The sequence below is a fragment of the Vipera ursinii genome, assembly GCF_947247035.1.
Source record: "Vipera ursinii genome assembly, chromosome: 4".
NCBI lineage: Eukaryota > Metazoa > Chordata > Lepidosauria > Squamata > Viperidae > Vipera > Vipera ursinii.
In genome coordinates, this window is record NC_139514.1 from 77,769,004 (window position 1) to 77,795,887 (window position 26,884).

Consider the following 26,884-nt stretch of genomic DNA (forward strand, 5'->3'; position numbering starts at 1 on the left):
GGAAATTGTATATTTCCAAGCAGGGAGTGTGCTGGACCAGATTGTAGCTAGCTTAGGATTTAAGAACTGTGTTAGAGCATTTAGCATTTAAAGGGTTAACACTGTTTACTTAAGAGATGTCTTCTGGGAAATGTAGTCTAGTTATTAGTTAGTCCTATATCTTACATCCCCTTCATGGATTACTGCCTTGTCGTGGTGAAGAGGCTTGCGTAATTCAATGAAGCTATGAGCTATGCCGTGCAGGGCCACCCAAGATGGAAAGGTCATAGCAGAGAGTTCTGACAAAACGTGATCCACTGGAGAAGGAAATGGCAAACCACTCCAGTATCTTTGCCATGAAAACCCTAGTAAAGTAAAGCTTATATGAGAGGAGTGTTAATATATTTGAATACTAAACCTAGACATAGAATGGAATATAAGCGTAAAGAAATAGAGGAGGAAATAAAGATGAAAGAGAAAGCTCTTATTTTGAACCTATCTGACAAGAGGTTGAAAGAAGTAATTAATCTGCTAAGAGGACAGTTTGATATGTTAATGGAAGATCAAGTAGCAACTAATTTACGATATGCCAAACATAATACTTTTAACAATGCTAATAAGCCGGGTAGGTGGTTAGCTTACTTATTAAGGAAAAAACAAAGATCACGTAATATAGATAAGATAGAATATAAGGGCAAAGAGGTGTTTCAGCAAGATCTCATTAAAAAGGCTTTGTTGAATTTTATTCTAAATTATATGCTAGGGATATAAAGCAAGGTTTAGATATGGATAGTTATTTACAGGATGTGAATATTCCAATACTTACGCAAGAGCAATGGGAAGGCATGAATCAATTGATAACTGCTGAAGAAATTATTTTAGCAATTAAACAGTTAAAAGTGGGTAAGGCACCCAGAACCGATGGTTTATCAGCTATTTATTATAAAAATTTACAATCAGAAATGGTGGAGCCTTTAAAAGAGTTATTTAGAACAATACAATCTGGAGGAGAAGGGCCTCCATCATGGAAAACAGCATTTATAACTTTGATTCCAAAAGAAGATCAAGATCTTGTTCAACTTAAAAAATTTAGGCCTATATCGCTTTTAAACAATGATTATAAAATATTTGCAAAGATTTTAGCAAACAGATTAATGGGGGTTATGCAGCAAATGATTTATTCTGATCAAACAGGTTTTATAAGTGGTAGGCAAATGAAAAATAATGTGAGACATATTGTAAATTTATTAGAATATTTGGAAAGAAATAATCAAGTCCCTGCAGCGCTGATTTTTCTGGATGCTGAAAAAGCGTTTGATCAATTAACTTGGCAATTTTTATTTAAAGTTTTGGAGAAAATGGAGTTTGGTGACAAGTTTTTAAAATCTATTAGGGCAATATATCAAAAGCAAACAGCTCAAATAATAATTAATGGTAGCCTAACAGAAGCTTGTAAAATTGAAAAGGGTACAAGACAGGTTTGCCCATTGTCGCCATTATTGTTTGTTTTAACATTGGAAATATTGTTGATTAAGATACGTGAATCAAAGAAAATAAAGGGAATTAAAAATTAAAGATCAAGATTATAGATTGAAAGCGTTTGTGGATGACTTGATTATTACATTAGCTCAACCAACTCAATCGGTTATAGATTTAATGAAAATAATTTTACAATATGGACAAGTCTCTGGATTTAAGGTAAATAGGCAAAAAACTAAAATATTGTCTAAAAATATGACCAAAGAACAAAAGGAAGTTTTAGGAAAACTAACGGGATTTGAAATAGTTAAAAAGGTCAAATACTTGTGGGTATATCTTTCAGCTTCAAATGTGAAATTATATAAAAATAATTATGAATTGTTATGGTTAAAAATACAAAAAGAATTAGATAGTTGGGAAAAACTACAATTGCAGCTGTGAAAATGAATGTTTTACCTAAATTTTTATTTTTGTTTCAAATGATACCTATACATAAAAAGATTTAAATTTGGAGGAATGGCAGAGAGGTATTAATAAATTTGTTTGGGCAGGGAAGAGACCGAGAGTTAAGATAATGCAAGATGCACGTGAAAGAGGTGGTCTTAAAATGCCCAATCTTAAATTATACTATGAAGCTGCGGTATTATCATCAATTAGTAATTGGTTCAATTTAACACAAGAGAGATTATTGAATATTGAAGGATATGATTTGTTATATGGTTGGCATGCTTATTTATTGTATGATAAAAAAGTGGATAATGTTTTTAAGACACATATATTAACATATGCCCTGTTGTGAGTTTGGAAAAAATATCGTTATAAGTTGAACTTTAAAATTCCAATTTGGGCAATACCTAAACATGCGATAGAAAATATTAATGTAGGATTTAAGCATGATGTGACTACATATAAAGAAATTCTTAGATTGGAAAGAAATGTCTGGTAATTAAAGCCATTTAATATTTTAAAAGAAGAAAAGATAGTACAAACTTGGTTTCAGTATGGGCAGTTACAAGCTAGATGGAAACAGGATCAGAAAATTTGTATTTCTATAGTAGATGAAAATTTTGTTAAACAAATTAGAGATCAAGGTCCTGCACATATAAGAAGGATATATAATGCATTGATAGAATTAGATTCAGAAATGGAACTTGTTAAAGATTGTATGATAAAATGGGCCCAGAATATTCAAGAACCAATAATGATGGATACTTGGGAAACAATATGGGTCAGAAATGTAAAATTTACACAGGCACAAAATTTAAGGGAGAATTTTTATAAGATGTTTTATAGATAGCATTTAGATTCTAAGAAATTGGCATCTATGTATTCAAATTATCAGCCTAAATGCTGGAGGTGTGGTTGTGATGATACAACGTATTATCATATATGGTGGACTTGTAACAAAGTAAAAGCTTTTTGGATTAAAATTTGGTGGAATATGCAGAAGATATTTAAGAAAAAGATAAAATTTTCTCCACAATTATTTTTGCTGGGTATTACTATTGACTCTACTGCTATAGAAACTAAATTGATGCTGAATTTAATAACAGCAGCAAGGCTTTTGGTTGTGCAATATTGGAAGAAGGAGGATTTGCCTACTATAGAAGAATGGACTTTAAAGTTTCGAATCTGGCAGAAATGGCGAAAATCTCAGCATATTTGAAAGACCATTCACAACAAAGATATATTTTGGAATGGAGAAGATGGATTGATTATATTCAGAATAAATATGGGACCAAAAAGTTTCATTTAGCATTTAAATGAGTATTAGATTTAGAAGATTTGTTATTATTTAGTTATTTTTAAGGAGAGTTAAGGTGCAATTGGACTTAAAGTGTTATTATAGTTAGTTTGCATATTATAGTTTAAGATTGTTAGGGTATTTGCTCTGGGAAGTCTGGCGGGGAGGGAGAGGGAGGGGAAATAGGGTGGGGGTGGGGGGATGGGTTTTTATGTTTTTTATGTTTAAAATGTATCTGTAAAACTCTTCAATAAAAAAAGAAAAGCTGAGCAACAACAAAGCTAATGGAGGTGACAGTATTCCAGCTGAGCTATTCAAAATCTTAAAAGATGATGGAGTAAAAGTGCTACACTCAATTTGCCAGCAAATTTGGAAAACTCAACAGTGGCCACAGGATTGGAAAAGATCATTGCACTCATTTCACATGCTAGTAAAGTTATGCTTAAAATCCTACAAGCTAGACTCCAGCAGTATGTGGAACGGGAACTACCAGAACTACAGGGAGGATTTTGAAGAGGCAGAGGAACTGGAGATCAAATTGCCAACATACACACTGGATCATGGAGAAAGCTAGGGAGTTCCAGAAAAACATCTACTTCTGCTAAAGCCTTTGATTGTGTGGATCATAACAAACTGTGGCAAGTCCTTAAAAAGATGGGAGTACCAGACCATCTTATTTGTCTCTTGAAAAACCTATATGCGGGTCAAGAAGCAACAGTGAGAACTGGACAAGGAACCACTTATTGGTTCAAAATTGGGAAAGGAGTCCGGCAAGGCTGTATACTGTCACCCTGCCTGTTTAACTTATATGCAGAGCACATCATGAGAAAGGCAGGGCTAGATGAATCAAAAGTTGGGATTAAGATTGCTGGGAGAAATATCAACAACCTAAGATATGCAGATGGTACCACTCTAATGGCAGAAAGTGAAGAGCAACTAAAGAGCCTCTTGTTGCGAGTGAAGAAGGAGAATGCAAAAGTTGGGTTGAAACTAAACATTAAGAAAACCAAGATCATGGCATCCGGCCCTCTCAGTTCCTGGCAAATAGATCTGGAAGAAATGGAGGTAGTGACAGACTTTATTTTCGTGGGCTCCAAGATCACCGCAGACGGGGACTGCAGCCAAGAAATTAAAAGACGTTTGCTCCTGGGGAGGAAAGCCATGGCAAATCTAGACAGCACACTAAAAAGCAGAGACATCACCCTGCCAACAAACGTGTGTATAGTCAAGGCTATGGTCCTCCAAGTTGCAGTGTATGGCTGTGAAAGTTGGACCATAAGAAAGGCTGAGCACCAAAGAATTGAGGCCTTTGAACTATGGTGCTGGAGAAGACTCCTGCGAGTCCCTTAGACTCCAAGGCGATCAAACCGGTCAGTCCTAAAGGAGATCAGCCCTGACTGCTCTCTCCTGAAGTTGAAACTCAAATACTTTGGCCACCTAATGAGAAGGAAGAACTCACTGGAGAAGAGCCTAATGCTGGGAAAGATTGAGGGCAATAGAAGAAGGGGACGACAGAGAATGAGGTGGCTGGATGGAGTCACTGAAGCAATAGGCGTGAGCTTAAATGGACTCCAGAAGATGGTAGAGGACAGGAAGGCCTGGAGGAACATTGTCCATGGAGTCGCGATGGGTCGGACACGACTTCGCAGCTAACAACAACAATATTCTTATGCTAGGCATTTTTTGTGCATATGATGTTTCTTTCTTTGGAGAATTGATATTTTTTTCTGTTTTGCCAGGCAATAATTTATTTTCTCTAAAAAGGCACAACCATATTTTTCTATATTAATTAAGTTAACAACTCTTATTGCATTTTTTGACCAGGTGATAAAAAATTAGTGGACCAGAGGAATGCTGTGGATATAATTTACTTGGACCTCAATAAGGCATTTGATAAAGTAGACTACAAATTACTACTTGCTAAAATAGAAAAATGTGGGTTAGACACATCACCACCAGATGGATTCGTAGCTGGCTGACCAGCCATACTCAACATGTGTTCCTTAATGGAACTGCCTCTACATGGAGGGAAGTGTGTAGTGGGGTGCCCCAGGGCTCTATTCTGAGCCCAGTGAATGAAATTCAATGGTGAAAAAAGTAAGGCTCTACATTTAGGCAAGAAAAACCAAATGCACAGTTATAGTATAGGTGATACCTTGCTCAATAGTAGCAACTATTGACAATCACTTAAATATGAGCTAGCAGTGTGCTGCAGCTGCCAAAAAAGCCAACACAATGCTAGGTTGCATTAACAGAGGGATAGAATCAAGATAACATGAAGTGTTAATATCACTTTACAATGCCTTGGTAAGGCCACACTTGGAATACTGCATCCACCTTTGGTCACCATGATGTAAAAAAGTTGTTGAGACTCTAGAAAGAGTACAGAGAAGAGCAACAAAGCTGATTAGGGGACTGGAGGCTAAAAATATAACGAATGGTTGCTGGAATTGGGTATGTCTAATTTAATGAAGAGAAGGACTAGAGGTGACATGATGGCAGTGTTCCAATAACTCAGGGACTGCCACATAGTAGAGCGAATCAAGCTATTCTCTGAAGCAACAGATGGAAACTAACCAAAGAGAGAAGCAACCTAGAACTTAGGAGAAATTTCCTGACAGTTAGAACAATTAATCAATCTGCCTCCAGAAACTGTGAATGCTCCAACACTGGAAGTCTTTAAGAAGAGACTGGACAGCCATTTGTCTGAAATTGTATAGGGTTTCCTGCCTAAGCAGGGTGTTGGACTAGATGACCTCCAAGGTCCCTTCCAACTATACATTTAGTTTGGGTTTCTTTCTGCTCTGCTATCCCTAAACATACATCTTAAATCCATAATGCCTTATCTATTTTGTGCTTCAGAGGGAGAATTGTAACTCTTACTATGCCTGCTAGATCTTTCAGCAGTCTATGATCCCATCAACCATGTATTCTTTTGGACCACATAGGAGGATTGGGAATTGGGTGTACCATTTTTTAGATGACTCTATTCTTTCCTAAGTAGGTGGTTCCAGATAGTGCATATGAGGGGAGGATTTAGCATCTCCCCATTTTATTAAATTTCTCCATGAAGTCACTGGGGGAGGTCTTCAGTATTAGAATATGTTGATGTTATACAACTGTACACTTGGCTGTTCAAGAAATGTGAAATTCTTGAGCCAACACCTGGAGGTTGTAAGGATCTGGATGGAGATAATCAGGCTAAAACTCAAACCTAGCAAATAGCTGCAATTTCAGAAGTTAACTGATTCTGGATAATGCAGCTTTTAGTTTTAGATAGAATTGCTTTGCCCAAAAAGAACTGGTATAGAATATAATAGAACTCTTGGAGTCTCTGCTTCTGCTGGAACAGCATGGTTGCACAGCTGCAACCATTCCTATAAAAAAGGCACTGACTACAATCATTCATGTCATCTGAGGAGTAGACTATCATAATGTGCTTTATAAGAGACTACTCTGGAGGACCAGCCAGAGACTGAAACCAGTACAGAATGCTCAGCCTGCATGTTAATACAGACAACCTGGTATTGTCACGATGTCAGATTCCAGTTATATTTCATTTCTATCTATGTTCTCTGATTTAAAACCAATCCTTACTATCTCCTGGATTCTGTCATACTACGAAAGGGGAGGGGGTATGCATGGGGGGTTTACTACTTTCACTTCCTGTATTCAGTACAAAGTAACCTTTTGTTGATTCACTTCGGGTCTGCTAACCATAACAATGTGGCCATCTGCCTTTCATCCTATGCCCCTCTGAAGCTCTCCTCTTTACTGACAGTGAGGGAAAAGGGAAGGGGGAAAGATGCAACACCTGGAATCTGAGTAATAAGAGGATTGAATTTTATTTATTTAATTTTTTTATTTTTATTACATTTATATCCCGCCCTTCTCCGAAGACTCAGGGCGGCTTACAAGCTTAGCAATAGCCTTCATTCTATGTATATGCCTGCTTGTTAAGGCTTTCACACACACCCCAAGTGGCATTATTACAAAGTCAGTTTATTGCCCCCAACAATCTGGGTCCTCATTTTACCTACCTCGGAAGGATGGAAGGCTGAGTCAACCTTGAGCCTGGTGGGACGCGAACCTGCACTAATTGCAGGCAGCTGGTGTTACTTAAGGAGGCATTAGCCCACTGCTCCACCAAGGCTCTTTTAATGATTGTGCCGACGGTGCTGGAGTGATGTTATTTTTCCTGAAGTTAACACCTAGAAATCTGCCGGTTTGAATCACACGAAAAAACTGCAGGGTGGGGGGGGGGCTGCTTGGGAACACTTTAAAACACTGAATCATGGGGAGGACTTCCCAGATCCAGTCTACCATGCCTTCAGTTAATTTCTCTTAATAAAGATTCCTGTTGGAAGAAAATATTTCCAAGAGTTCTGTCTTCTTAAGATGTAAATTTAAGTGGGTCCTTACATTAGACTGGATCTGCAATAATAGTCAACCTGGAAGGAAGAACCTTACCAGGGGACTTTGCAAAAATTAAAAAGTCAGGTGATGAGGCAGGCAAGGGAGAAACTCTCCCGGAGAGAGAGCCGGTTCCCCGACCAGAACCTTGCCAGCTGTCGGGATCTGAAGTGTTATACTCCTCAGGAGAAGAGATGGGGGAGATGCATAACCACAGACCTCGGTGGTCGATGAGCATTGGAAAGAAAAGCAAGTGGGAAAAGAAATCAAGAAAGGTGACCCTGAGACGGGGGCTCAACCAACCAAGATGGAAGCAGGAGATGGAAAAATCCCTGCACATAAGCAAAGAGGAAGGAAGTTGGGCACAGCACTCAAATTGGATCCTAGAGAAAGCTATCGACCTGATGAAAAGAACCTTCAGCTCTGTAGGGGAGGAGAGTTCTAAGCCCCACAGCCGCACCAGCACCAGGAGCTGCAGTTGGAGAGACACTGAGGGGGAATTGGAACCTGCAGTCTTGGGGACATCCACTGATCCAGTAGCAACCATTTCAGCAGCCCCCACTCCCTGCCGATCCGCAGATGGTGATCCAGATGGAAGACGATACCACTGATGATGAAGGCACTGATCCATTCAAAGACTCCCACTGCTGGATGCAAAAGGGGGAGCTGACACACTTGGGGTTTTTCCTAACCGAAGTCCTCAACTACATGGAAGACTATGGCCGACACATCCCCAGCGACAAAGCCCGTATCCGGATCTTGCAATCTGCTCTGGACGGACTAGCCGCAGACTGGGTGGTGAATTTGCATGACTCTGATGCCCCAGAGCTCAACAACTTCAACTATTTCATGTCCTCTCTGAGAAGGCAATTTGAGGACCCCCTGGCTGATCACAAAGCCCATGAAAGAATCAAAACAATGAGGCAAGGCAGATGCCCGATAGCCGAATATATGCAAGAATTCCGGGCCATTGCTGGCATGCTGAACTAGCCGGAAGACATCCTCCTTAGCCATTCTAAAGATGGCCTAAATTACGACCTATATGATGCTTGCCTGCCCCAGGAAGGACCCACATCAACTCAACGAATGGTACGTCCTGGCAGAGGAAACAGATCGACCTACTGAAGAGGCACCGCGGAGGAAAACAATGGAGCCGCTCACCACCTGAGCCAACACACGAGCCAGCGAAGCCACCAGCTATGGTCAAGAAGCCAATGGGCTGCTTCAAATGCGTGAAAGAGGGGTATTGGGCCATAGAATGCTGCTTGAAAGCCCTCCAGCACAACCCAGACAGATCACCGGCCAGCAAATCTGGGAAGTCCCCAGTGAAGCCAAAAGAATCCGCCATGAGAGTGATAGAGGATGTGGAATCCCCAACCTCTGCTCAACGTGGGGAAAGAACTCCAGCCTACACCGCAGATCAGGTGGACATCTCAGATGACAGCTTGGAGGGTGAACCCCTGGTAAGTGGATCTGTCACACCCATCCTCAAGACAGTGACTATATTAATTCCCTGCATGCATGAAGCTGTCAAGGTGAAAGCCTTAATAGACTCTGGTTGCACCCGCTGCCTCATTAGCCTGACGCTAGTAGGGAATCTGGGCATTCCGTTGAGGAGGCTAGAACTACCAGTCAAATAGCAGGGGGGGTGCCAGCTACCTTAGCCACTTTAACAGTCCGCCTATCCCTGGGGAACCATGAGGAAGACGTAACATTCATAGTGACCCCAGACATGGAATGCCCAATGATCCTAGGGATGCAATGTTTTTTTTATTGAAAAGTTTTACAGTACATTTTTTAAATAGAAAAAACTCCCTCCCTCCCCCTCCCCTCCCCCAACCCTCCCCTCCCTCCTCCCCGACTTGCAAGAGCTGAATACAGGGTATAAACTTACAAACTTAAGCTACAATATGCTAACAAAAATAAAACATTAAATTCTATCGCACTTTAACTCTCCATAAACATAACTACATTACTAACAAATAACAAGTAACTAATAATACATCTTATAAAACCACTACTTATTCAAATGCTAAATGAAACTTTTTAGTCCCATATTTATTCTGAATATATACGATCCATCTTCTCCATTCCATAATATATCTCTGTTGCGATTGTTCTTTCAAATTTGCTGAAATCTTTGCCATTTCCTCCAAGTTAGAAACTTTCAAAGTCCACTCTTCTATAGTAGGCAGTTCCTCCTTCTTCCAATATTGCGCTACTAAAAGTCTTGCTGCCATAATTAAATTCAACATCAATTTAGTATCTATAACACTAAAATCTGTAATAGTACCCAACAAAAAAAAACCTGTGGAGAAAACCTTATCTTTTTCTTAAATATCTTTTGCATGTTCCACCAAATTTTAATCCAAAAAGCTTTGACTTTTTTACAAGTCCACCATATACGATAATACGTTGCATCCTCACAACCACACCTCCAACATTTGGGCTGGCAGTTCGGATACATACTTGCTAGTTTTTTAGGGTCTAAGTGCCACCTATAAAACATTTTATAAAAATTCTCTCTTAAATTTTGAGCCTGTGTAAATTTTACGTTTCTAATCCAAATCTTTTCCCAAGTATCCATTGTTATAACCTCCTGAAAGTTCTGGTTCCACTTTATTATACAATCTTTAACAAGCTCCGTTTCTGAGTCAATTGCTATGTGCTTGACCTTGATCTCTAATTAGTTTTACCAAATCTTCATCACTTATTGAAATACCAACTTTCTGATCTTCTTTCCATCTTGCTTGCAACTGCCCATACTGAAACCAAGTTTGTACAATCTTTTCCTCTGTTAAAATATTATATGGCTTTAATTGCCATACATTCCTTTCTATCCTTAAAATTTCTTTGTATGTAATCACATCATGTTTAAATCCAATATTTATATTTTCTATTGCATGTTTAGGTATTGCCCAAATTGGTATTTTATAATTTAACTTATGTCTATATTTTTTCCATACTCGCAACAGACCATACCTTAATATATGTATCTTAAAAACATTATCCACCTTCTTATCATACAATAAATATGCATGCCAACCAAATAACAAATCATAACCCTCGAGATTTAATAATTTCCCTTGTGTTAAATTAAACCAATCACTAATTGAAGATAGAGCAGCAGCCTCATAGTATAATTTAAGATTAGGCATTTTAAGACAACCTCTTTCACGTATATCTTGCATTATCTTAAATTTAACTCTTGGTCTTTTCCCTGCCCAAACAAATTTACTAATACCTTTCTGCCATTTCTCCAAATTTAAATCTTTTTAAGTATAGGTATCATTTGAAACAAAAATAGAAATTTTGGCAAAATATTCATTTTTACTGCTGCAATTCTTCCCAATAAGGATAATTGTAATTTTTTCCAACTATCTAACTCTTTTTGTGTTTTCAACCATAACAATTCATAATTATTTTTATATAATTTCACATTTGAAGCTGAAAGATATACCCCCAAATATTTAATCTTTTTAACTATTCCAAATCCCGTTAACTCTTCTAAGACAACCTTTTGTTCTATAGTCATATTTTTAGACAATATTTTAGTTTTTTGCGTATTTATCTTAAATCCAGAGACTTTCCCATATCAGGTTATTATCTCCTTCAACTCTACAACTGAATAAGTCGCTTGACTTACTGTAATAATCAGGTCATCCGCAAACGCTCTCAATCTATAATCTTGATCTCTTATTTTAATTCCCTTAATTTTATTTGAATCTCTTATTTTAATCAATAATATTTCCAATGTTAAAACAAACAGCAAAGGTGACAACGGACACCCCTGTCTTGTACCCTTTTCAATATTACATGTTTCTGTCAAACTACCATTAACTATTATTTGAGCTGTTTGCTTCTGGTATATTGCTCTAATAGATTGTAAAAAAATTTCCCCAAACTCCATTTTCTCCAATGCCTTAAACAAAAATTGCCAATCCAATTGATCAAAGGCTTTTTCAGCGTCCAAAAAGATTAGCGCTGCAGGAACCTGGTTATTTCTGTCCAAAAATTACAATAAGTCTACAATATGTCTCACATTATTCTTCATTTGTCTACCACTTATAAATCCAGTTTGGTCACTTTGAATCATTTGCTGCATTACCTTCATTAATCTATTTGCTAAAATTTTTGCAAATATCTTGTAATCAGTATTTAAAAGCGATATTGGCCTATAGCTTTTGGCTTGAGTAACATCTTGATCTTCCTTCGGAATCAACGATATAAAGGCTGTTTTCCACGATGGAGGCACTTCTCCCAATTGAATTGTCCTAAACAATTCTCTTAAAGGTTCCACCATTTCTGACTGTAAATCTTTATAATAGACGGCAGTCAAACCATCTGTTCCTGGTCCTTTACTCACCTTTAATTGCTTAATTGCTAAAATAATTTCTTCATCATTTATCAATTGATTCATCCCTTCCCTTTGCTCTTGTGTAAGAACAGGGATATTAACTTCTCGTAGATATCTATCTATATCTACATCTCGAATCTTGTCTCTAACATACAACTTAGAATAAAAATCAAGAAAGGCCTTTTTAATAAGATTCTGCTGAAACACCACTTTACCCTTGTAATCTATTCTATCTATATTACGTGACCTTTGTTTCTTCCTTAACAAGTAAGCTAACCACCTACCCGGCTTATTAGCATTGCAAAAGGTAGTATGTTTAGCATACCGTAAATTGGTTGCCACTTGATCTGCCATCAACATATCAAACTGTCCTCTTAGTAAAGTGATTACCTCTTTAATCTTCCCATCAGATGGATTCAAAATTAAAGCCTTCTCTTTCCTCTTAATGTCCTCCTCTAATTCTTTTCACATATGTTCCAGTTTACGTCTGTATTTATTATTCAAATGTATTAACACTCCTCTCATATAAGCTTTACTTGCATTCCAAACCATCTCAATAGAAGTACCCTTGTGCATATGCATATTAAAAAATTCTTTCATCTGTTTTTTACACTCTTCCACATTTTCTTGATATCTAAACAAATTTTCATTTAGTCGTCAAGACCGTCTGTCTCCATTGTCTTTTTTTATTTCCAACCATACTGGGCTATGATCTGATATAGTTCTTGGACATATCTTAATCTTCTTAATCCTAGAAAAAAAATCATTGGTAATTAGTACAAAATCAATCCTGGAGAAAGATTGATGCCTATCGGAGAAAAAAGTAAAGTCTTTTTCTTGCAAATTTCTTTCTCTCCAAACATCTCTCAATTCCAAGTCATCTTTCATCTCAAAAAAAGATTTAGGCAATCTAGCGTGACTTGGTGTACTTCTAAAAAGGCCTTTTTTGTCCATTTGTACCTACAAAACCCCATTCCAATCTCCCATAAAAATACAAGATTTGTAATCCCATTGAATGATCTTGCTATGTAATAGTTTATAAAATTCTCCTTGCTGTTGATTAGGAACATATAATCCAACCAAAAGTATTTTCTTGCCTTCTATTAATAGTTCAATTATAACATATCTTCCTTTTTTATCTGTTTCAATTAAATTAGCTGTTAAATTGTTCTTAACATAAATAACAACTCCATTTTGTTTTCTGTAAACAAATAACATCATTTCTAAATTGTTTTAAATACTGAATACTTTCTTTCTCTTGTGCGGGGAATTTAATCCATTAACATTCCAAGTTAGAAACTTTGTCGCCATTTTTTGCGACCTGTAGGTTTTGGAGCGCCTCTTCCAAAACCACCTGCACTTTCTTAGGTTTCGCTCCTCCCACTGCTTCCCTGTAAGTAGGTTTTTGAGATGTAATTGTAACTTTCTGTTGTTCTTGTTCTTGTCTCATTTGTCTGATTGCAGCCCGTGTCATTCTTTGTTCTCTAACCTCTTCAAATTGGTGCCTGGGTCTGATCCACTCCTGTAGTTTGCTGGGATTCTCTATCCTTCTGCAGAGTAACTCCTTCAGCTCCTTGTATACTCTACATTCATGACTGACGCTCTCCTTCACCATTCCTTCCTTTAAATTATGAAGATGGCGGAGAGCCTGCCTTCAAAATATTAGCATAAAAATCTCGTGCCTGCAAAACTGTATTAAGGCGATATCTCATGCCTGTGTACATCACCGCCATACCTACTGGAATCTCCCATCTAAACTGAATCTGCCATTTCCTTAATTCTTCTGCCAAAAAAGCAAATTCTTTTCTTTTCCTTAAAATTCTTGGAGGAATCTCTTTCAGAATTAAAACTTCTTGCTCAGCAACTGTAAATCTATTGTTATAGAAGGCTTGAATAACCACATTTCTGATTGCTCTCTTTGTAAAGTAAACCACCACATCTCTAGGTAACTTTCTTTGTCTTGCAATCCAAGAGTTAACACGAAATATTTTGTCTATATCCCCCATAATATCTTCTGCTGGACGCTCCAAAACCTGTTCAAGGGCCTGTGCCAGTAATTCTTTCAAATCTTCCTTAGGATCTTCTTTTAAACCTCTGATTCTCACAGCAAATTCCATGTCTCAGTATTGTAACATCACTACATCATCATCAAACGTTTCTATCACATTTTCAGCATCCAGCATTTTAGCATCTAATCTCATATTGTTTTGACTGAGCTCTTCCACGCGATCATCCAGACGCTCAATACAAACTCCAAGCCCTTGAAATGCAGCCAAAATATTTGCTCTTATTTCAGTATTCTTCTCCTCAATAGGTTCAGCTATTTGTTGGGATTGTATTTTTAAAGCATCCTGCAAATCTTTTATTGTTTATTCCTTCCTCGCGAGGAAGGAAACCCCAGATATGGGGCAAGCCAGGGAAAGTGTGTGTGTGTGGGGGGGAAATCCCTGACTGCAATTCACATACAAGATTTCCTGCTTGCAAAAGGGCGATCACTTTTGCCTCTCTTGCAAACACTAGGATTGGGCAAGGAAGGGAAACCCCCTGCCTTCTCCTTTTTTTCTGCAAGGCAGGGAGGAGGAAGGAGGAGGCAGAAAAGCAGCGGGTGAGATTGCAGCCCAGCCCAGAGAAGGGGAAGGAAGAGCCGGTTGGAGAATGCGTCTTTCTCCCTCCACCCCCAGAGGTGGAACAAAGCAGAGAGGCGAAGAATGTGGAGGGCATTCGGAAGTTCGGAAGCTACTGAAGAAAGAGAAAGAAAGAAAACAGGAAGGAAAGGAAGGAAAATATAACCTTCAGCAAAGCAGCCTCCATGCAAAAGAAACACATAAACACTTATGTGAGCAGACACATGCCCCAACAAGCAGCTCCCCCCTCAGCCTCCCCTAAGCCAAAAACCTCGCCCTGCCTTAATTGCAGGTGAAACCTGCTGAAAGCCCAACCAGCCCTTACAGAAGCACTGCCTGCTCGCCTTTCCAGGGCGCTCCAGTCCAGCTTCTTTCCTCCCTTTTAGCTGGAAAACCTGTAAAATCGGCCTTTTCTATTTATTTATTTTTTCCTGGGGGGGGATCTGCAAGCATGCCAACTGGGGCAGCAGGTTGGGCCTGAGAAGAGCGGGAGCGAGAAGAGCAGCCAGGCCAGGAGGATGCACGACCTGCCCACCAGCATATCCAGGCTGAACTCCTTGCGCGCAAGTGTGCCGGCCAGGTGACGCCGAGGCCACTTTGGAAAGCAAAAGTAACCATCGGGAAAAACGGAGCTCAGTTTCTCGGCTTGCCTTCATCCCTCGGAGCCAGGAGGTGCCCCTTTGGAGGAAGAGGAGGAGGAGGCGCTGTCAATCTGGTTGCTGCATCTCTTCCCTCATGGGTGGTGGGCCATGGGGGGAGGCTCCTGAGCCCCAAAGCTCTTCCAAGGGGAGGTGGGGAGTGGCTGTGCTGAGATCAGGGATGCTTGTGCCTACTGAAGAGCGCTGCTGCTCCGCTTGCCTGGCAGGGCGGGGGCAATGTGCCTGGCCTCCCCACATGCCTGGCAAGCGGAGGAAATCTGCCCAGTCTCCCCTCCGGCCCTGAGCAGCACCTCTGCCTCACGCCCGTGTTTGTTCAGCCTAGGTTTGCCTGGCAAGTGGAGGAAAACTGCCTGGCCTCCCTTCTGGCCCCGAGCAGCACCTCTGCCTCTCGCGCACGTTTGTTCAGCCTCCGCTTGCCTGGCAAGGTGGAGGAAATCTGACCGCCTCCCCTCCAGCCCCGAGCAGCACCTCTGCCTCGCACACGCGTTTGTTCATCCTCCGCTTGCCTGGCAAGGCGGAGGAAATCTGCTCGGCCTCCCCTCCGGCCCTGAGCAGCACCTCTGCCTCACACGCTTGTTTGTTCAGCCTCCGCTTGCCTGGCAAGTTGGAGGAAATCTGACCGGCTTCCCCTCCGGCTCCAAGCAGCACCTCTGCCTTTCCTGCGAGTTCAGTCAGCCTCAGCATCCCACAAACCAAAGAAGTTCAACCAATCAATTATCAAGACTTTTTTTCTTCGTGAGAAATTTGAATTGATTGGTTGAACTTTTTTTTCCAGACTGCACATGGCGGAGGACTGAGAGCCACAGGAGTTGGCTGAAAGAACCACATGCGGCTCCGGAGCCACGGGTTGCCATCCCGTGATCTAAGGGATAGAGAGGGGCAATTAGCACCCCTGTCTTCTCTTTCCTCCTTGGAATGGCAGAATCCAGTAAGGGGGGGGTTGAGATTTAGGTTTGCACAGATAGGGAGTTAGAAATGAAATATAAATGGATTCTGACATTCTGCCCTCCTTTTAAAAAAGAGAGAGGTCCACCTGTAGAGGAAACAAAATATAAATGTTAGCCTGGTTTGTTAGGATATTCTGTATGAAACTTCTTCAGCAACCTGGGTGCTCTAATGTGATGTTTATTGATCCACTCATTTTCTGAGGAGGGGAGGTGTTTCCAAGCTACTAAGTATTGAATTCCTCCATGGTGTTTCCTAGAATCCAGGATTTCTTTTACCTCAAAGTGTCGTTCTTCTTCCACCATGATAGGAGGTGGGGGGGAGGTTTGTTCGTAGGGGTGACTGTTCTCTTTTTAGTAAACTGCAGTGAAAAATTGGGTGTATCTGCCTAAGATTTCTAATTCTACTGTTACTGGGTTTATGATTCTTTTAATTTGAAAAGGTCCAATATATTTTGGTCCAAGTTTTTTACAGGGTTGTAGGGATTTAAAGTATTTTGTGGATAAATATACCATCTCTCCCACCCTGAATGGTTTGAGATTGACTCTTTTTTTGTCTGCTTGTGCTTTGTATGCTTGTCTAGCTTTGTCTAAAGCTTTCCTAATGATTGGCCAGATGTTTTGTAATTGTGCAATCCATTCCTTCAGTGCTGGGATTACCGGTTCATTTGGGGTTAGTTCTGGCATGGGGTTGAAACTTTGACCAGTAGCTACTTGAAAAGGAGTGTAACCTGTGCTGGAGTGGACTGCCTTATTATATGCCACTTCTGCGAAAGGCAGTAGGTCCGTCCAATTTCTCTGCTGGAAATTAAGAAAGCATCTTAAATATTGCTCAAGTACTGAGTTCAAACGTTCAGCTGAACCTCCCGTTTTAGGATGATGACTAGATGACAATCCTTGGGTGGTTCCTAAAAGGGATAAAAATTCTTTCCAAAATGCCAACGTAAATTGCAACCCCCTATCAGATATGATGCGTTGTGGTGCCCCATGCAATCTGTAAATATGCTGCAGGAAAAGTTTCACTAAGGCTTTTGCAGTGGGGATCTTTTGGCAAGGGATGAAGTGCACCTGTTTGGAAAACAAGTCCGTGACCATCCAAACTACAGTGTTCCCATTGCTTTCTGGTAATTCCACTATAAAATCCATGGCTATCTCTTTCCATGGGGCTGAGGGGTTCGCCACTGGTTGTAACAATCCTGGCAACTTCCCTTGCAGCCTCTTAGCCATAGTGCAAGTTTGGCAGCTGCCCATGTAGCTTTCTATGTTCTTTTTCATGGATGGCCACCAAAATTAGTGCAGGTTCGCATCCCACCAGGCTCAAGGTTGACTCAGCCTTCCATCCTTCCGAGGTAGGTAAAATGAGGACGCAGATTGTTGGGGGCAATAAGCTGACTTTGTAATAATGCCGCTTGGGGGGGTGTATGAAAGCCCTAATAAGCAGGCATATACATAGAATGAAGGCTACTGCTAAGCTTGTAAGCCGCCCTGAATCTTCGGAGAAGGGCGGGATATAAATGGAATTAAAATAAAATAAATAAAATAAATAAATAAAATTGCCTTTTATTTAAGTGTAGGGTTTCTGCAAACCCGAAATGTCCTGCTGATTTTATATCATGGCACAGCTGCATGAAATTGATCCTCTGGGTGGCAGTTATGTATAACTTCTCACCCACCAAGTGTAGTTCACACATGTGCACACATGTCTTGTGCACACATGTCTATTTTTCTGGAACCATTCATGAGTTTCCAATGACTTTCGGAATTCTATCCCAGTTTGGCTATCCACCCGCAGCTTCATTTTAGCTTGGGTCCTGGTGGTGACTGGTGCTGCCAGTTGTTGTTCGGGCATAAGTGGTTTAGAGTCAGTGACCCATGTGCTGTTATATTGGGGCATGCGAGATAATTCATCCACCAAGAAATTCTTTCCCCACCACCCGGTAAGTGTTTGAGGGTGAAATGGAATTGGTGAAAATGTTGGGACCAGCGGGCTTGCTTAGGAGTGAGTTTCCTAGGTGTTTTTAGTGCTTCCAAATTTTTGTGGTCTGTCCAGACGTGGAAGGGGATTTTATATGGTGCCATGTAAGTAATGACCATTTCACAGTGTACACTTCCTTTTCCCACACGGGCCAACGTTCTGTCTCTGTGAGTTTCCTGGATGTATATGCACATGGCTGCAATGCCCCCTCGTCATTTTCCTGTAATAATACAGCTCCCACTGCCACATCATTAGTGTCTGCCTGTATTACAAAAGGTTTATTGGGATCTGGGTGTCTCAGTACAAGTTCAACAGAAAAAAGTCTCTTTAGCCTCTCAAATGCTGCTTCATTTTCAACAAATTTGTGAGGGGCAGGGCTATTTGGACAAACGAGGGGATGAATTGGTGGTAGAAGTTTGCAAACCCCAGGAAACTTTGCAATTGCTTTCTTGTGCTTGGGGGGGGGGCATTCTAATACTGCCCTGACTTTATCAGGGTCCATTTCAAAGCCCTGTGGGGATATGCGATACCCCTATTCTTTCCTGGTGGAATTCACATTTCGATAATTTCGCATATAGGTGGGTGGCTGCAATTTTTTAAAAACTGCTCTGACTAGGTTAACATGCACCTCTTTAGTCTCAGTGAAGATAAGGATGTCATCTAAGTAAACCAGGAGCCCCTTATATAGGTGCTCTCTTAGCACTTCATTAATTAATTGCATAAAAACTGCAGGGGGGCCTTGCAGTCCAAATTGCAGGACTTTGAACTGGTAGCAACCCATTGGGCAATTGAATGCAGTCTTCCATTCGTCTCCTTCCTTAATCCTAATGCAGTAATATGCTTCTCTCAGGTCTAGTTTGGTAAAAATTCTTCCTTTCGATAGGTGGGATAGCATAACCTTCATTAGGGGTAGGAGATACAGATTACATTCACTAATTGTGCTAAGGCAGACATGTCAAACACAAGGCCCGTGGGCCACAAACAGCCCGCCATATGATTGAATCCGGCCCGCACAACTCTTCTGGAAATTACAAAGGTCCGGCCCCCACCACCTTGGTGCCGGCCCGGCTGAGCACTTGCTCAGTAGGAGGCAAGTTCACGTGGTCTGGTGGAGCCCAGCAACATTTGCAGCTCATTAGCCCCTCGACAGCTCATTGGCCAGACCCCAGGCAGCCTCCTCCCAGTTCCAAAAAAAAAGTGGGACTAAAAAAATTCAATCAATCAATTCAAACTGCACACACACACACACAAAACTCTCAAAGTTCGAATTGATTGAATGAACTTTGGTTTGTGGGACTGCCCACAAACTTCTTTGCTTCTTTGGACTGCACGTGGAGTCAGCAGAGGAAGAAACAGGAGGAGTGGAAAGGTGAGTGGGACCTTTTTCTACTTGCTGTGCGGGTGGGGGTGGACAGTCTCTGGATTCCCCAGGCCTGCCTCTTCCCTGCCCAGCAGGTCTCCCCTTGCCCTGTTCCGCCACCCTTTTTCACTCACCACGGAGCGCTGGGGTCTCCTCAGAGCTGCAGAGCGTCACCTGGCCCAGAAATGCAGGGAAGTTGTGCCTGAGTCCAGCCAGGCCACCACCCTCCATGGCTCACACCAGACCAACTGGACACGGAGGAGGCAGGAGGGAGTGAGGCAGGATGCCGGGGGATGGGGAGGACGAGAGATGCCCAGCTGGTGAGGGGGAGAGGCGCCCAGGCAGAAAGGAGGACTTGAGGTGGCCAGAGAAAGAGCCGCTCTGTTTCCTCTGCTGGCATGCTTTGGGGCACGGGCTCCTGTGCCGGGCGCTGCAGAGGGTGAGTGGAGGCGCCCGGCCCGGATCCTGCAGTGCCCCGGCTGAGACACGCCTCCACGAGCGGAGCTGCTTCATCTCCTCTTCCGGGCACTGCGGAGGGCGAGCCAAGGTGCCCAGCCCGATCCTGCAGCGCCCCGGCTGAAACGCACCCCTAGGAGTGGAGCCGCTTCATCTCCTCTTCCAGGTGCTGTGGAGGGCGAGCCAAGGCACCCGGCCCGATCCTTCAGCGCCCCAGCTGAGATGCGCCCCTAGGAGCGGAGCCGCTTCATCTCCTCTTCCAGGTGCTGCAGAGGGTGAGCCGAGGTGCCCGGCTCGATCCTGCAGCACCCCAACCGAGATGTGCCCCTATGAGCAGAACCACTTCATCTCCTCTTCCGGGCGCTGCGGAGGGCGAGCCGAGGCGCCCAGCCCGATCCTGCAGCGCCCCAGCCGAGATGCGCCCCCAGGAGCGGAGCCGCTTCGTCTCCTCTTCCGGGCACTGTGGAGGGCGAGCCAAGGCGCCCGGCCCAATCCTGCAGCGCCCCGGCTGAGACACGCCCCCAGGAGCAGAGCCACTTCGTCTCTTCTTCCGGGCACTGCGGAGCCACAAGAGTGAAGCAGCAGCCGCCCTCCTGCAATCTTGGGCAGTGCCCAGACTGGCTCCATCCCTCTGTCCTGGAGTTGCTTCTCCCCCTCCCCCGCAGGTTCCCAGCCTGAATCACATGCCACTGGCCTCCTTTTCCATGGACCGTCCCTGCCAGTGCCCCCATGAGCCCCATCCCCTTGCCCCCTGGGTCCCCAAACCTCATTATGCTCAGTCTGATTCTTGGTGGAAAATATGTTGAAATCAATGGAGGGGTGCTTTGGGTCTCCCCCAAAGGACAGACTGACAGACCTTGAGAGAACTAACCATCATTGCTTGCAAAAGCTAAATTTTGAATGGATATTTCAGGGATTTTGAACTCTATTTCTGGGCTTCATGGACATAGGAGAGTTGTTGGGAAAAATGGAGCAAGTGGTTCCTTGTTTCCTATTTGGGAAAGCTGGATGTGTCTTGATTCCCCCCCCTTTGCAATGAGAGACTGGAAGGCAGCCCTGAAAATATCAGAATCTGATCAGAAATGGAGGCTGAGTAGTCCTTGTGGCTGCTAGACCAGCTTCTGAGTGATCGTGGATTGCTGTTTTTTTCCTCCATCCATACAGGATCTCTCTTGCATAAAACATATAATTTCAATTGTATCAAAGACGGCTGCTTTCTTGCTTTCTCTCCACAGATGCTGTTATGTTGCTAAACCTACTCCAAACATCTGGACTTGCAGCATCCTACTGAGCCAGCAGAGTGGATACCTAATGTGCTCACAACTGCTTGCCTCACACAGTACCTGAGACTTTGAGCTTTCTGTCCAGTCTCATCCATATATATATCTGCAGGGAAGAAGACCTGTGTGCCAATATTTAAACCCCCCAAAATGGCCAAACAGAAAGTGGACTTTGAAAAAAGATGCTTTTAAAAAGAGGTGGGAGCCAGAGTACCTGTTTGTTGACATTGAAGATAAGGCTGTGTGCCTTGTCTGTGGAGCTACTGTGGCTGTATTTAAAGAGTATAACTTGAGACGGCACTATGAGACGAAGCATCAGGACAAGTACAAACCTTGAACATGGAGCAGAAAGCACAGAAGGTGGAAGAGTTGAAAAAGAGCCTGATGTCACAGCAGCATATGTTCAGAAAAGCAAAATCACAAAGTGAAGCTGCTGTGAAAGCTAGTTTTATAGTGGCAGAAGAGATAGCCAAATCAGCCCGGCCATTTACAGAGGGGGAGTTTTTGAAGCGCTGCATGATTAAAGTTTTCAAAGTCATGTGTCCAGACCAAAAGCAAGCTTTTTCGAACATAAGCCTAAGCAGAAATACTGTTGTTTATTGGATATGTGTGCTTGCCACTGATTTGCAAGGACAATTGGTTGAAAAGGGAAAAGAATTTATTGCTTATTTCCTTGCTGTGGATGAGAGCACTGATGTCTCTGACACAGCACAGCTGACAATCTTCATCCGTGGAGTGGAATCAGGTTTATGCATTACGGAGGAGCTTCTGGATATAAAATCACTGCATGGCACTACCACAGGGAAGGACATATTTGAAACAGTATCCAAAAAGTATACATGACATGAAACTACCCTGGGACAAACTTATAGGACTTACAACACATGGAGCACCTTCAATGTGCGGGGAAAAGAGTGGACTAGTAGGAAGGATGCGAGACAAAATGAAGAGTGAGAATTGCACAGGTGAGCTGACAGCATATCACTGCATTATACATCAAGAAACACTATGTGGCAAAGCCCTGAAAATGGACCATGTAATGCACACTGTAACAAAGACAGTTAACTTTATAAGAGCCAAAGGTTTAAATCACCGTCAATTTAAGACTTTTCTTGAAGAAATAAATTCTGAACTTGGTGATCTCCCTTATCACAGAGGTGCGATGGCTAAGTCGAGGGAAAGTGCTCAATAGAATTTTTGATTTACGCATGGAAATTTGTCAGTTTATTGAAAGCAAAGGAAAAGACTGCACAGAATTGAAGGATGAAAAGTGGCTGTGTGAATTAGCATTTCTATGTGACATTACTAATTATCTCAGTGCACTAAACCTACAGCTTCAGGGACGGGACCGTGTGATCACAGACATGTATGATGCTGTGAAAGCTTTTCAAGTAAAGCTGCGACTGTGGGAGACTCACATGCAGCAAGGAAACTTGAGTCACTTTCCCAGTTGCCAAACAATAAAAAACCAGGTCTCCACCACTGCCTTCTCAAATGCTGAGTTTGCTGATAAACTGAGCACACTTCAAATGGAGTTTACACGTCGCTTTGCTGATTTTGAAAAACAGAAATTCAGTTTTGGACTGCTCAGCAATCCATTTTCAGTCGAAGTGGACAGTGCTCCTGTAAATATCCAGATGGAGCTGATAGAACTTCAATGTAATAGCACACTGAAGGGAAAGTACGATTCTGTAGGACCCGCACAGTTCACCAGGTTCATCCCTGAAACAATGCCCCAACTCCGCCTACAAGCTACTCGAATGCTCTCCATGTTTGGGAGTACATACCTCTGTGAGCAACTTTTCTCTGTCATGAGGGTGAACAAAAGCGCACACAGAAGTCAGCTCACGGATGCACACCTCCACTCTATCCTGAGAGTATCCACCACTCAAAACCTATCCCCAAACATGGATGAACTTGTAGCCAGGAAAAGATGCCAAACATCCAGTTCGGACAAAATGGCATGAGAACTAAAAAGCTTGTTTCTTCTTTGTTTTAAATGTGTTTTTGCAGATTTATTTGAAATAAATAATTTATTTGTTCATATTTGAAATTTTACTCCTTTTTGCCCTACTCTTAGACATAATACACTTCTGAACTAATATGATACAATAGTCCTACATGCAACTGGCCCTTTGAAGGCAACCATGATGCTTGATGTGGTGAAAGTTTCCAGAAAGCAGTTTCCTCCAACTTCTTCTGCCTTGAAAGATCTCTGGAGAGGAGCAGAAGGTGGCAGGGAAGCTGCATGAGGGAAGGCTGCTCCAACAAGTCAGCATCCTTACCATGCATAATTAGAAATGGGGATTCCCTTTCAAGAAGGGCCAGCCTCCCTCATGCAGGACTGGGAAGTGCTGCTCCCCTGCCTCCTCTTGCTCTCCAGAGATCTGTCAAGGCAGAAGAAGGAAACTACACACACACACACACAAACACACACACACACACACACACTTCAAGCTTGGAGACTAGGAGGCTATCTACATCTGAGCTAACAAACTACCAATCATGCCTGGCTTGGGAAGAAGGCCCTTTTCATCCTCTGTGGATAAAAGCCCCTAAACGTGGAATACAGTGCGTGTGCATGTGCACATGCTTGGCTGCAGAAGTTTGGGGAGGTGAAGAGCTTGTAGGGCAATGAGATGTCCCCACATCAAATTAGCTGGTGCAACTTGTTCTCTCCTGACCCAGGTATCTCGAGTCAGCTGTGCTGAGTGAGCAGCATTGAGATGGCCACGCCCACCCATCCATGCCCACCCGGCCACACCCACCTGGCCACACCCACCCGGCCCCCCGAGGGCAACCATAATGCTGATGTGGCCCTCAATGAAATTGAGTTTGACACCCCTGTGCTAAGGGATCTATAATCCATGCACAAATGAAGAGTGCTGTCCTTCTTCTCCCTGACAGGACCAGGGTGGCCTTTTTGGGTTTGGCAGGCTCAATAAATCCCCTTTCTAAGTTTTTTTTTAATGAATCTTTCCATCTCCACTGTTTCTTTTGGGTTCATGGCATACATCCTGGGCTTCGGGAGTTTTGCCCTGGGTTTGAATTCTATAGCACAGTCTGTGGGCCGGTGAGGGGGAAGCTCATCTGCCCATTCCTCACTGAAAACTTCAGCAAGGTCCCTGTATTCCTCTGGTATTTCTGGTAACCCCTTCTCTTCCTCCACTGATCCTGTCTCCTCTCTTTGGGTTGGGGGGTGCTTTGGGGTTTTACGTTCCTATTCTCCCTCTCTGGGAAGTTGAGTTCTGCTGTCCTCCAGTTTACCCAGGGGTTCCATTTCTTCAGCCATTCCAGTCCTAAAATCATTGGGCATTCCATGCCTGGGGTCACTACAAACATTATGTCTTCCTCATGAGTCCCCAGGGACAGGTAAACTGGTAAGGTGGCTAGTGTAGCTAGGGACCCCCTGCTATGGACCCATCTAACTGGCCAAAGAAGATTGATTGTTTTAGTCTCTTCACTTGGAATGCCCGAATTCCCCACCATCATCAGGCTGATGAGGCAGCGGATGCAGCCAGAGTCTATTAGGGCTTCTACTTTGATGGCTTCGGGCATGGAGGAAGCTAATATAGTCACTGTCTTAAGGATGGGTGGAATGGATCCGTTTACCAGGGTTTTGCCCTCCGAGCTGTCCTCCGAGGTGTCCACCACCCTTGCGGTGTAGGCCAGAGTTATCTCCCATTCCTTGGCAGGCATTTGGGATTCTACAGCCTCTATCTCCCTCATGGCAGGTTCTTTTGGTTTGGCTGGGTACTTCCCTGATCTCCTGGAGGGTGATGCCTCTGATTTGTGCTGAGGGGCTTTTGAGCGGCATCCTACAGCGTGGTGGCCCTCTCTCCCACATATGAATCAGTCTGTTGATTTCTTAGCCATGGATGGTGGTTTTCCCTGGCGGTGCCTTTTTAGTAGGTCTATCTCTGCCTCCTCTACTAGGACATACCAGTCATCAAGATGGTGTGGGTCTCCTCAAGGCAGGCAAACATCATACAGGTCACAGTTTAGCCCGTCTTTGAAATGGCTAAGGAGGATGTCTTCCAGCCACTTCAGCTTACTGGCAATGGCTCGGAATTCTTGGGTATATTCAGCCACAGGCCGTCTGCCCTGCCTCACTGTTTTGATTCTCTCTTACGATCAGTCAAAGGGTCCTCAAATTGCCTCCTCAAGGATGACATGAACCGGTTGAAGTCATTAAGTTCTGGAGCATTGGAGTCATGCAGGTTCACCACCCAGTCTGCAGCCAGTCTGTCCAGGGCGGATTGCACGATGCGGATGCGGGCTTTGTCAACTGGGGATGTCCCATCCGTATTCTTCCATATAGATGAGGACTTGGGTTAGGAAAAACCCCAAGTGTGGTGGCTCTCCCCTGAATTTCGCTTCCGGGTGTGGTAGTCTTTGAATGTACAGCAGGCGGTATTGCCCCCCATCCTGATCCCTGTATGTGGTTTGCCAGGGGCTCGGTGCTTCTGAGGCAGCAGCTCCTGATCCAGTGGACGGCCCCGGTGTTGCAGGTTCCGGATCCCGCCCCCACTGTCTCTCCACTTGTGGGCCCAGGCACTGCTGCAGTATTCAGGTTTCTCCTCTCTTAGTGAGCTAAGGGTTTTCTTCATCAGGTCAATAGCTTTCTCTAGGATCCACTCCGGCCTGGGTGCATAACTCCCGTCTTCTTCACTGACGTCCAGGGAGATCTCCATCTCTTGCCTCCATTTGGTTTGGTGGCCGCCCCACCTCAGGGTCATTTTCCTCGATGCCTTTTTCCACTCGCTTTTCCTTCCAGTGCCCATCGACCACCACAGTTTGCGGTCATGCGTCTCCACCACCTTTTCCCTGGAGGAATATGATGCTTCAGCTTCTGATCATTGGTGGGGTTTTGTTTGGGGGGAAAGTTCCCTTTCGATGGGGTTTTCCTCCTCCCTTGCCTTGTCGTTAGACATTGTATTTTTTGCAAAGTCCCCCGGTAAGGTTCTCCCTTCTTAATGCAGATCCTGTCTAATGTCAGAACCCACCAAAATCCACATCTTAGGAAAGAAGAACTCTTGGAGATAAGATTGCCCAAACAGGAACTTTTACTAAAACATGGTTGACAGTGGATAATATAATCAGGATCTGAAGCTGTTTCACAGATCGATACTTTTAAAGTGTCCCCGAGTAATAACCCCACCCCTTCAGTCCATTTGGTTAGTCATGGATCAGTTGAGTCTCAGATGTCAAACCCCTCATGGGAACAAAAAGGAGAATCACCAGTACATTTGCAATATTGTTACTTCCTCCCTTTCACCTTCCATTTGGAGATGCAAACCAGAATTCCCTCCCCACGTGCCTTTATTTGTTGTTCAGTCTTTTGTGATGGCCACCAGGCAGGCTGAATAAACAAACATTACATCTAAGGGATAGAGAGGGGCAATTAGCACCCCTATCTTCTCTTTCCTCCTTGGAATGGCAGAATCCAGTAAGGGGGCGTGATTTAGGTTTGCACAGATAGGGAGTTAGAAATGAAATATAAATGGATTCTGACAGAGATGTTGTAGAAAACAGTGGAAAGAAGAGTAGATGTAAGCAAGAAATAAAAGGAAAATCCATTGGTAGTTTATATTAGAAATGACAATTCATATCA

General features: G+C 42.9%; 1 protein-coding gene and 1 long non-coding RNA gene across 5 annotated transcripts in view; both read left to right on the top strand.

Annotated features, from left to right (window-relative positions):
- The window catches only part of LOC310639676 (E3 SUMO-protein ligase ZBED1-like), a 329,070-nt gene that overhangs the window by 176,095 nt on the left and 126,091 nt on the right, over window positions 1-26,884 (top strand). The window lies entirely within an intron of this gene.
- LOC310639740 lies at window positions 22,191-23,312 on the top strand. Its single transcript, XR_014492393.1, has 2 exons — window positions 22,191-22,742; window positions 22,921-23,312. It is a non-coding gene; the product is annotated as an uncharacterized lncRNA (long non-coding RNA).